This window comes from Colobus angolensis, unplaced genomic scaffold (assembly GCF_000951035.1).
Source record: "Colobus angolensis palliatus isolate OR3802 unplaced genomic scaffold, Cang.pa_1.0 Scaffold206, whole genome shotgun sequence".
In the NCBI taxonomy this organism is placed as follows: domain Eukaryota; kingdom Metazoa; phylum Chordata; class Mammalia; order Primates; family Cercopithecidae; genus Colobus; species Colobus angolensis.
Genome location: NW_012115222.1, coordinates 5857024 through 5869302, shown reverse-complemented (window position 1 = coordinate 5869302; position 12279 = coordinate 5857024). Strand labels below are relative to the sequence as shown.

The window sequence follows — 12279 nt, the reverse complement described above, 5'->3', positions numbered from 1 at the left end:
TGTTTCACCATGTTGGTCAGGCTGGTCTTGAACTCTTGACCTCAGGTGATCCACTCGCCTTGGCCTCCCAAAGTGGTGGGATTACCAGCGTGAGCCACTACTCCAGGCTGAAAAGTATTTAATTTAACAAAAGGTGGAACAATCCTTGCCAATGCAGGAATGTTTCAGTGTGCCCCTTTTCCCACCAACTGAGAGAAGAGAAAAGAAAGTTTCCCTGAGGGTTTGGGGAGGAGTTTCCTTCTTGTTTCCATCACTACAGCCAGACAACTGCCTCCAAACTGCCTGTGATCACTACAGCAATGTTAATTATTACTGGAAAATGGAGAGAAAAATCATTTAGCCCTGGGATCTAGGTGACCATGGGTGCAACATTCAAATCCACTTCAGTTCAAAAGGATTTCCAGGGGAAAATTCCACTCTGTGCTCCCCAAGCCATCACTTTCCTGGCTGCCTATCACTCACCCCCAGAGCTTCCTCCTCCACTCACCCTAACTGCCCAATCAAAGAGCAGCCTCAGGTCCCCACCCAGGTACAGACAACATCCCATGTCACACACCTCAGGGCAGCTTCACATCTGGAAGGGACGAGAACTGGAACGGTCATTCTGGATATTTTCTTTCCTGCCTACCTGGGGACTAAGGCTGTGTGTGTGTGTGTCTATCAGAGTGTTTTTCATGTTTACATGAAGTTAAGGCTGTGTGTGTGTGTGTGTGTGTGTGTGTGTGTATCAGAGTGTTTTTCATGTTTACATGAAGTTTCCATCCAGAACAAAACAAAATTTCTCCCATTAAAGAGAAAAGGTCCCCAAAGGCAGTGCTTCTCTAAATATGTGCCTCAGGATATGTTATGAGCAAAAATGCTCTTTAGTTTTATATCAAAAGACAGTTTAGGGCTCACGCCTGTAATCCCAACCCTTTGGGAGGCTAAGGTAGTGGATCGCTTGAGTCCAGCAGTTCGAGACCAGCCTGGGCAGCATGGCAAGACCCTGTTTCTACAAAAAATAAAAAAAATCTCAACTACTCAGAGGCTGAGGTGGAAGGATCACCTGAGCCTGGGGAGGTTGAAGCTGCAGTGAGCTGTGATCATGCCACTGCACTCCAGCCTGGGTGACAGAGTGAGACCTTGTCTCAAAAAAGAAAGAAAAAAGAAAGAGAACGAGAGAGAGAGAGAAAGACAGATGAAGGAAGGAAGGGAGGGAGGGAAGGAAGGAAGGAGGGAAGGAGGAGCTTAACATTTTTCTTTTTGAGGGACTCACTCTGTTGCCCAAGCTGAGTGCTGTGGCACGATCATGGCTCACTGAAGCCTCAACTTCCTAGACTCAAGCAATCTTCATGCCTCAGCCTCCCAAGTAGCTGGAAGGTGCTCACCACTATATCCAGCTAATTTTTTATTATGTGTAGAGACAGGGTCTCACTATGTTGCCCAGGATGAAACTTAACTATCTTAAACTGATTTCTGGACTATGAGACTTTTGCAGGTATGTACCTCTAAGTAATGGATATGGCTTTCAGTGTCACTGAATTTCATTGGACCGTGGAACACTTTCATCTTGCTGTTAATTATGGAGCTAATATTCTTCAGAATATACTCTGGGAAAAGTTGTCTTTGGATGAAGATAATTTCTTCTTTTCCCATTTCCTAATCTCTGATTTAGTAATTACTCTTTTGGAATTGTGGAAGCAGGACTTGATTTAGAAACACAGGTCACCACAGCAACTTGAGATCTGTTGGATGTTCAGTTTGGGAGCTTAAGAATCATTTTCTAAGATTTTCTTATTCTGGTAGCTGAAGAAGAATAGACTGATTTGTCCACCACAACTTCCTCATCAGAAAAGCAGCCTTTGGGCTGGATGTGGTAGCTCATACCTATAATCTCAACATGTTAGGAGGCCCAGACAGAAGGATTGCTTGAGGCCAGGAGTCCAAGACAAGTCTGGGCAATATAATGAGGTCTCATCTCTACAAAAAAAAAAAGCGGGGGGGCGTCCAGTCAGCAGCCTCCCCTTTTGAGCCCCCTCGCTTCCCGATGTTCGTCCCCGCTGCCTGCCTTCTCCCGCCACCTCTGCCTTCCACAACCCGTTTCCATCGAGGAAAAGGAATCGAATCATAAGTTTGCTATCCAGAACCTCCACTCTTTCAACTCCTTTGCTGATGCAAGGAAGGGTGATGACCCGCTTCCTGCTGGCACTGAGGATTATATCCATATAGAAATTCAACAGAGAAACGGCAGGAAGACCCTTACTACTATCCAAGGGATTGCTGATGATTATGATAAAAAGAAACTAGTGAAGGCGTTTAAGAAGTTTGCCTGCAATGGTACTGTAATTGAGCATCCAGAATATGGAGAAGCAATTCAGCTACAGGATGACCAACGCAAGAACATATGCCAGCTCCTTGTAGAGCTTGGACTGGCTAAGGACAATCAGCTGAAGGTTCATGGGTTTTGAGTGCTTGTGGCTCACTGAAGCTTAAGTGAGGATTTCCTTGCACTGAGTAGAATTTCCCTTCTGTCCCTTGTCACAAGTTTAAAAACCTCCGCAGCTTGTATAATGTAATCATTTGGGGTCTGCTTTTAACTTGGCCTAGTGTAACTCCTTCATGCAATAAACTGAAAAGAGCCAGAAAAAGAAGAAAAAAAAAAAGAAAAAAAAGGTCAGGGGGAGCAGGCTTTTATCTCAGAAACCCAAGATCTCCAAGAGGAAAGAGACCTTAGCATTTTCCTGGAGCCCTTTACTTTTTCCAAGTACCTTTGAGACAACTCATTTGAACTTCCTCCTCTTGGGCTCTGCAACTTACCAGTGGATATACTTTAATGGGATACAGATGGGGTTTTAATTTTATGCAGTGGCTCTCAAAGTGCAGTTCCCGGACAAGAAGCATCAGCAGCACCCGGAAACTTGTTAGAACTGCTCCTACTCCCAGATAATAAGAATCCGAAACTCTGGGAACAAAGATTGAGCAATCTTGTTTTAAAAAGGCTTCCAGGTGATTCTGTTGCATGTTAAAGCTTGAGAGCCCCTGACCTTGAGAAATCCTCTTTTACATTTTCATTTGTTCATTCTGCAAATATTTGCTGAATACTGGGGCTACAGCAGTGTTCAAGACAAACAAGGTCTTTAACCAAAGGAACTAAACAATAAACAATCAACAAACACTGAAATGAAATTGCTAAAGTTAGGGTGGTAGGCAAAATGAATGAGGGAGGACAATTTAAATAGAGAAGTCCATGAGATCTTCTCAGAGGAGGTGATATCTGAGCTGAGAGCTGAAGAAGCAGAATGAGCCGGAGAAAAAGCATTCAGACAGGTAAGACAGCCATGTCAAAGCCTTTGAGATGAGAAAGGGTTGAGGGTACTAGAGGATGAGAGAGAGGCCAGAGAGTAGGATTAAATTAGTCTGGAAGATGCAGATTCCCATCCAATGAGCTGCTTATTCAGCAGGTTCAAGAATCTGCATTTTCACAAGCTCTTAAGAAATTCTGGTACCCACTGAAGTTTGAAAGCCACTGTCCTGGCTGGGCACCGTGGCTCACGCCTGTAATCCCAGCACTTTGGGAGGCCAAGACGGGCGGATGGTCTGAGGTCAGAAATTCGAGACCAGCCTGGCCAACGTGGTGAAAGCCCATCTTTGCAGAAATACGAAAATTAGCTTGGCGTGGTGGCAGATGTCTGTAATCCCAGCTACTCAGGAGGCTGAGACAGGAGACTCGTCTGAACCCAGGAGGTGGAAGTTACAGTGAGCGGAGATAGCTCAACTGCACTCCAGCCTAGGCAATAGAGCGAAACTCAGTCTCAAAAAAAAAAAAAAGAAAAGAAAAGAAAACCGCTGTCCCCCTAAAGTCACACAGCTATAGAATGTCAGAGCCGAAGGGGCAGCACAACTAAGAGATATAAAACTGCAGATCAGGCTCCAAGCTTAGCAAGTGGAAACCTGATATTGTGGCCTCTGTCCAGTGCCCTTGTCTCTAAGAAAAGGTGCCCAGAGATCAGCACTGGGCCCAACCTTGCTGATTTCCTCAGCTGGTCAGTCAGTGAAGTTTGCTACTAGGATTTCCTGAGGGAGATTCGCTGCGTGCCCACTCCGCACACGTCTCTGGACATTTGTCCAGGGAGAAAACAAGCGTGCTAAACATTGTGATTCCTAGACAACTCCTCTGACTCCCCAAAGAGATCTAGCTGGAGAGCAAAACAGCAAGCAAAGTGGACCGACCATAGCCAACATGGACCCAAATTTGAACAAGCTGGGGGAGTGGCCTCTGCCAGGACTGTGACATGGGGAGGAGGGTATCACTTCCTGAGTTCCTGCTCAGAGGAAGGGAGGATCCCTATCTCTTGGCAGGTGCTCCATAAACGGCAGTTGGATGTTGAAAGAAGGATTAACAAAGGACTAAAGCAGTTGGGGATGCGGGACTGTGAGAGGTAAAGGGTTTCTCGATATAGATTGGATCGTCAGGTCCTCAAAGAGAACAGAACACTTAGTCCACCCACCTTTCCACCACATGTGCCCAGCAAGAACCTTAGCGTTGGCCTCTTGTGTGATTTCATGGTCCTTAACACTGTTATCCAGGTGCTAGGCAGGTGTGCCCGTTCCAGGCTCTAATCAAAGAATGAGGCAAAGCTGCAGAGAATGAAGGCACTTTTACTTAGATTAAGCTTGCTATCTGTGTTGCACTGTATAATTTTTCAAGCATTTTTGCTTCTATTAGCTCATAATTCTGCCTGGAAAGCTCTTCCCTGTTTGATGGGCTTGTGCTTTCTCAGCTTGCAGAAGGGGGCTTTTATTATTATTACTATTGTTTTTTTTTGAGATGCGGTCTCACTCTGTTGCCCAGGCTGGAGTGCAGTGATACAATCTCGGCTCACTGCCTCCCAGGTTCAAGCGATTATCCTGCCTCAACCTCCCAAGTAGCTGGGATTACAGATGCCCACCACCACGCCAGGCTAATTTCTGTATTTTTAGTAGAGACGGGGTTCACCATGTCAGCCAGGCTGGTGTCGAACTCCTGACCTCAGGTGATCTGCCCGCCTCGGCATCCCAAAGTGCTGGGGTTACAGGCGTGAGCCACTGCACCCAGCCTAAGGAGTCTTTTAAATAATTACCACCTCCTCCAAGTTAATCTGTTTCATCATTCTGCTTATCTCCCTCAGAGCATGCATCATAGTTGGTGGCTATCTTATTTAACCATTTCCTCATTGACTATCTCCCCACTCTGGAATGCAGGCTCCACAGGGGCAGGGATTACTGCCACCTCGTTTAGCACCATACCCCACCACTAGGAAGAGCTGGTTCCATTAATGAATGGAATAAGTAACAATTCAAAAGCAGATGACGGTCGAGTCCCTGAGGCACAGAGAGAAAGAGTGAGCTGCCTAACCCCTAATGCCAGGTTAGTGGCAGAACCTGTGCTAGAATTTGGGCCCTTCTGGCTCCTAGTCCCATAGTCAGGAGGATGCTAGCACCTGCCCCTGTCCTGGAAGGGAGAGGAGAAACAATCACATACCTGCAGGGGAGGGAAATGAGAGACAGCAAGAGACCAAAATCAGCCGGTCTGTCCTCTCTATAGACAATGTCCCCAGTCCATGGATTTCCTACTCTGTGATGAGAACCTCAAGCCGAGGAGACAGAATTTGTGTTCACATTGAATTAAAACCTTTGAGCACATCCTCTTACACCAGCCACCACTTACTGCCTGAGCCTCGCCGGAACCTAGAGGTGAGGACTCGGGTCAGTGGGACTGTCTTAGTCTGCTCAGGATGCTACAACAAAATGTGGGATGGGCAGCTTGAACAACAGACATTTATTTCCCACAGTTCTGGAGGTGAGAAGTCCAAGATCAGGGACCAGCATGGTCAGGTACCGGTGAGGGCTCTCTTCTTGACTTGCAGACGGCTGCCTTGTCACCATACATCTTCCTCTTTGGCTGTGTCTCTTATCCTTGTAGAGGGCACTAATCCCATCATAGGGCCTCACCTTCATAACCTTATCTAAACCTAATCACCTCCCAAAGGTCCCGCCATCCAGCACCATCACATTGAGGGTTGGGGCTTTAACATACAAATTTGGAGGGGGACACAAATATTCATTCAGTCCATAACAGGGACCCAGAAGGTGGCAGCCCCAGAGCAAAGGGTTGCTGAATGTGAACCTTCCGTGATCTTCAGCCAAAGCTGAGAAGGGGAGGTAAAAGGAAATGAGCAAGGAAGATGGAGAATTCCACCCATGGGTTAGTTTGCAACAGCTCCAGGACAGTTCCCATGGGCTTGCTGGGCTCACCAGGCTCCACTGGGAAATGAAAGCCACTCAGCTGGACCCCATTAGCAGGCCTAGATTTCCATTCCAGTGTGCCGCTGACCTGGCTAGGGCTAGCATGCTGCCCGAGGCTGAGAAAGAGTGAGGGACCATCTCAACACTGAGTCACCCATCTCAGCGACTAGGAAGCTTACATAACAAGATGGATTCCACGTGTTTGTACATCAGGCTCAGGCTACAGGGGCAGGGAGGAAAGGGGCGAGTCTGGAGGCCGCAGGAGGGGATAGGAGGTGGTTTTGAGGACCCTGATGCTGCATCTATCTGTGCCAGGAAGTCGCTGTGGACTCAGGAGACTGAGAGGGCACCTGATGTGGCAGAGCCCCTAGAGATTACAGATATAGATTAAAGAGAACAACAGAGAGCATTAGCTTTAAATCAGTATTACACGGCCGGGCACGGTGGCTCAAGCCTGTAATCCCAGCACTTTGGGAGGCCGAGATGGGTGGATCACGAGGTCAGGAGATCGAGACCATCCTGGCTAACACGGTGAAACCCCGTCTCTACTAAAAAATACAAAAAAAAAAAACTAGCCGGGCGAGGTGGCGGGTGCCTGTAGTCCCAGCTACTCGGGAGGCTGAGGCAGGAGAATGGCGTAAACCCGGGAGGCGGAGCTTGCAGTGAGCTGAGATCCGGCCACTGTGCTCCAGCCTGGGCGACAGAGCGAGACTCTGTCTCAAAAAAAAAAAAAAAAAAAAAAAAAAAATCAGTATTACACAATGCTCATGCACCCTGTCCTCAAGGCTTGGGAATGTTAAATAGCCAAGTAAAAAGAAACACGGAAGGCAAATGAGTAAGAGACTTAGTAAAAACCTGAACGCCTGGACGAAGATTTGTCTTCAGGGTTTTGTTACTGCCACAGAGATAGCAATCGCAGTGACATTGGAATGATGTTTGTTGGGTAGGGAAACAACAGTCTGTGGGCTAGAAAAATGTGAGTGGGCAGTTGTTTGAACTTCACTGCAAAGCTCTTTTCAGACATGACCCTTTACAGATGAAAATGAGGAGATGGGCCATGTTAGGAGACTTTCCTGGGATTTGGTGGAAAGGGGACATCCTTATTTTTAAGTCTTTTTCCACCCTAGCTTTTTTTGTCTGCAACCTCTGCCTCCTGGGGTTCCAGTGATCCAATCACTTCCAAGAAAGCACCCTCTGAATGCCCCCACCCCACACATACTTCGGTAACATGGCCCAAAGAGAAGTTGTCTACAAATAAAATAAGCCCTCCTTTCCCATCCAAAAACTGTTTATTTCATGGATTTTTTTTTTCTAATGTGCATACAATTTCTCAGCCTCTTGGCACAAAGAAAGTGACAGGCTGTTGTACTATTTCTGCTCTGCGAAGAGTGAAAAGTGCTCTCTTCTCTAGAGGGAGAGATTTAAGTCAGAATTCTAGATCACCCCGGGGCATCTACTTGCCTCCTTTTTTTTTTTTTTTTTTTTGAGACAGAGTCTCACCACGTGGCATATGGTGGCACAATCTTGGCTCATTGCAACCCCCACCTCCCAGGTTCAAGTGATTCTTCTGCCTCAGCCTCCTAAGCAGCTGGGACTACAGGTGTGCATCATGACACCTGGCTGATTTTTGTATTTTTAATAGAGACAGGGTTTGTCATGTTGGTCAGGTTGGTCCCAAACTCCTGACCTCAAGTGATCTGCCCACTTCAGCCTCCCAAAATGCTGGGATTATAAGCATGAGCCACCGCACCCGGCCCTACCTGCCTCCTTGAGCCTATATCCTTCTCCGTGAAATGGGGTGATCGTAGTATGTAAATTCACAGGCTCTCTGAAAGCTAAAGGAGATTGAGATCTTTGGATACTTAAAAGCCCTGGACAAATATTTGTAAGTTTACAAGGGTTTTTGTTTGTGTGCTTGTTTTTGTTTTTGAGACAGGGTCTTACTCTGTTGCCCAGGCTGGAGTGCAGTGGTGCTATCATGGCTTACTACAGCCTTGACCTCCCAGGCTCAAGTGATCCTTCTGCCTCAGCCTCCAGAGTAGCTGGGACTCTAGGCACACACACCATGCCTGGCTGGGCTATTTTAACAGTTGGAAATGTTAAAATTATTTCTGAATAAAATAGTGAAGAAGGTAGCAGAAAGTAAAAAGGAGATTATGTTTTATCTTGTAGGGATAATAAAAGGACATTGTTGTTGTTTTTACTGACTTTTTTTTTTTTTTTGGTCTCACAAACACAAAAAGAATCTGATTAAAGCCATAGCCAAACTCTCCAATGGGGAAAGAAAAAGATATTTTTCAAATGCCCATACAATTTCAGAGGGATCATGGATACTCTGAGGGTCACTAGGGATCTGAAAATGAAAGTCCTATTATGTAAAGGGTTTGTGCCCATAATAAGTCCATGCCTGCCTCTTGGGCATCTTCAGAGAACAAGGAGGAAGAGAAGAAGCCATCACTGAAAATCTTGTGACACAAATAGGTCACCCCTAGGGGACAAATAGTCTAACATGCTTTTTTTTTTTTTTTTTTTTCTTTACAGAGGCCGAAGATGACCTTTGGGGACTGAAAGTGTGTTGTTTGCTTAGTGTAAGGCTGGAGTTGGAATGGGAGTGTTCACTACTCCCAGCTTGGGGCTCCCTGGCTGGACATGCCACAGGAGGGTCTGTCAGGACCCGTGGGTGCTGAGGAGCCAAGCTCCATGCACAGTGGGGCTGAGAGAACTAAAGCTGAATGCCAAAGAGGGAGTGGAGAAAATACAGGCTGGGTATGGTGGCTCACGCCTGTAATCCCAGCACTTTGGGAGGCCAACGCAGGCAAATCACCTGGGGTCAGGAGTTCAAGACCAGCCTGGCCAACATGGCAAAACCCTGTCTCTACTAAAAATACAAAAAAATTAGCCAGGCATGGTGGCAGGCACCTGTAATCCCAGCTACTTGTGAAGATGAGGCAGAAGAATCACTGCAACCCAGGAGGCAGAGGTTGCAGTGAGCCGAGATCATGCCACTACACTCCAGCCTGGGCGACAGAACAGGATTCCGTCTCAAAAAAACAAGAAAAGAAAAGAAAAAGAAAATACAGGCCATTTTTCCATCACCAGATGCCCAGATGCCCTTGCTCTCCTTTGTTTGAAGTGCAATACAGAAATTGTGGAGCACAATGAATTCTCCTCATACAACCATGACTTTGAACCCTGGGCCCAGACTGGCCTTGAGTGAAGTGATGAGACCCACTGTGTTAATAAGCGGATTCAAAACTTAGGACTCAGAGCCTCTATCCTGAAAAATCCTTCAGAAGGTAGACTCCATGTCCCTTTCCCCTTCACCCTGGGCTCAGTGGCTAACATGTGACTGCAAGCTCTTAGGTAACTGAGCTCAACCTCCAGAGGCTAAGAGAAACTGAGAGAGGTATAGGTAAGATCCAACTAGAGCAAGTACTCTGCACCCAGCAGGGTGATCATCAGGACCTCATTCTTAGGGCAAGAACCAAGAGAGGCCTCTTTTTTGTCAGAGCATTGAGCTTCCTGCATAACAGCAAGGTCCACCATGTCTGCTGAGTGTCAGCTATTGCTTCGTGATTTCCTTCTCCCAGTCATAGCTTAAAATACATTTGTGAAAATGTAAGTGGAACCATGTCTAAACAGCTCCTGTTCAACCATTACCAACATTAATGGATTTGATATCATCTATCAGATAAACTAGCAGGAAACAGGGGTTTAAGAAAACGAGACACAGGATAGGTAAATCAGGATGGTGGGCACAATCTGGGCCATGGAATGCTACCCAGGAGAGGTGAGCTGGGTGAGCTTCCTTTCATTCTTTTGACTTGACCCTAGCAGTCAGTACTAAGTTGAATAGGATTTCCCAAGACTCCTGTTCATCCGGAGCCTGTGACTGATTTTATTTGGAAATAGGGTCTTTGCAGATATAATGAAATTAAGAAGAGGTCATATTGGATTCACGTGGGCCCTAAATCTAATATGACTGGTGTACTTAAAAGAAGAGGGGCTGGGCACAGTGGTTTATGCCTGTAATCCCAGCACTTTGGGAGACCATGGTGGGAGGATCACCTGAGGTCAGGCATTTGAGATTACTCTGGCCAAGATGACAAAAACCCCATCTCTACTAAAATACAAAAATTAGCCGGGCATGGAGGCATGCTCCTGTAATCCCAGCTACTCAGGTGGCTGAGGCTGGAGAATCACTTGAACCCAGGAGGCAGAGGTTGCAGTGAGCTAAGACTGTGCCACTGCACTCCAGCCTGGGTGATAGAGCAAGAGTCCATCTCAAAAAAACAAAGAAGAGGGACATTTGTCATGTAACAATGGAGGGAGCGATTAGGGTGGTGAATCTACAAGCTGAATCCAAGGATTGCCAACAACCCCCGAAAGCTAGGAGGGGGGCATGAAACAGAGTCTTCTTTAGAGCTTCCAAAGGGGATAATCTTGCCAATACCTTGATTTTACATTCCAGATTTCTAGTCTCCAGGCCTGAGGGGGAAGACATTTCTGTTTTGGTTTGTTTTTTGTTTGTTTGTTTGTTTTTTAGGTGGAGTCTCACTCTTGCCTAGGCTGGAGTGTAATGGCATGATCTTGGCTCACTGTAACCTCTATTTCCTGGTTCAAGCAATTCTCTTGCCTCAGCCTCTCGAGTAGCTAGGACTACAGATGCACATCACCATGCCCGACTTACTTTTGTATTTTTAGTAAAGACAGGGTTTCGCCATGTTGGCCAGGCTGACCTCAAACTTCTGATCTCTGGTGATACACCCGCCTTGGCCTCCCAAAGTGCTGGGATTACAGGCGTGAGCCACTGCGCCCGGCCTGATTTCTGCTGTTTGAAACACCCAGGTTTGTGGCACTTATAACAGCCCTAGAAAACCAATTCATAATCTTTGATAACTTTTAAACTATGTGGTATGAAAACATGTTTCAGGCTCATCTTGAATATTCTGTGACCCAGGCCTGCAGTGTTTCTTGACTGATTTTAATAGAGTAGGGAGAAAAAAATATACATATATGTGAAGATGAAATACTTAATGAGTTCATAGTGATGGTTCCCATTTGAATTCAGGGCTGGTATTTCTGATTCAAATTCTAAAAATCCTGTTTCTCAAGGACCTAAGGGTAATAGAATATTCTACAGTTGCTCATGTGCTTTATCTTGCATTATAAATACAATAGTCTCAGAATGACCATATTAATACTATCACAAGTCATTATGATTATTGAAAACAGCTTTAAAAATTTTGCTGATCCTATACCCATTCTCTGGTTATACTAAATTTGCATTGTCGGAGCATATAACTATTACATATACTATACCCTCTGCCTTTTCACCTTCAGTTAATCTAATTCTACAAGTGACTATGTATTTAATTATCACCAATCATCTCTATGCTGATTGTTCTCAAGTCATTTTGGTTGTCTAATGCATATTGTTTCATAAATTCCTTAAGAAGGGCTCATGGGAACAATATTCCTTGAGTTCTTCTTACATGTTGATAAATTTGTCAGTGTCCTTTCTGCTCTAAGATTAAGTTTGGCCAGATTTAAAATCTTTAGTTTACATTTTCCTTCCTTGAGTACCTTAAATATGTTACTCCATTTGCTCATTAAGCATTATTGTTGAAAAGTCTGATGATAAACTAATTTTCTTTCCCTCACAAGTAACATGCTCTTTTTACTGAGATGCCAAATGGATTCCTTCATTTCCTTTAAAGTCTAAAAATTTTACTAATGTATGTTTTTGACTTTTTTTGTTCATGATCCTAAATTTTCTAGAACTGTTAGAACACATCAAAAACTTTACTAATACATGTTTATTCTCAAGCACATTACATACTCTTGCAATATGTAGTTTCAAATCTTTTCCTTGAGACAAGAGAATCGCTTGAACCTGGAAGGCAGTTGCAGGGAGCCAAGATCATGCCACTGCACTCCAGTCTGGGCGACAAGAGCGAGACTCCGTCTGAAAAAAATATATTTTTTCCTATCTTTTTCTGCAAGTTTAGAAAG

General features: G+C 45.3%; 1 pseudogene across 1 annotated transcript; it reads left to right on the top strand.

Annotated features, from left to right (window-relative positions):
* The first annotated feature begins 359 nt into the window (after window positions 1–359).
* LOC105511926 lies at window positions 360–2621 on the top strand (annotated as a pseudogene). Its single transcript, XR_001001788.1, has 2 exons — window positions 360–529; window positions 1976–2621. The product of XR_001001788.1 is annotated as a eukaryotic translation initiation factor 1 pseudogene (transcript).
* The last annotated feature ends 9658 nt before the right edge of the window (window positions 2622–12279 follow it).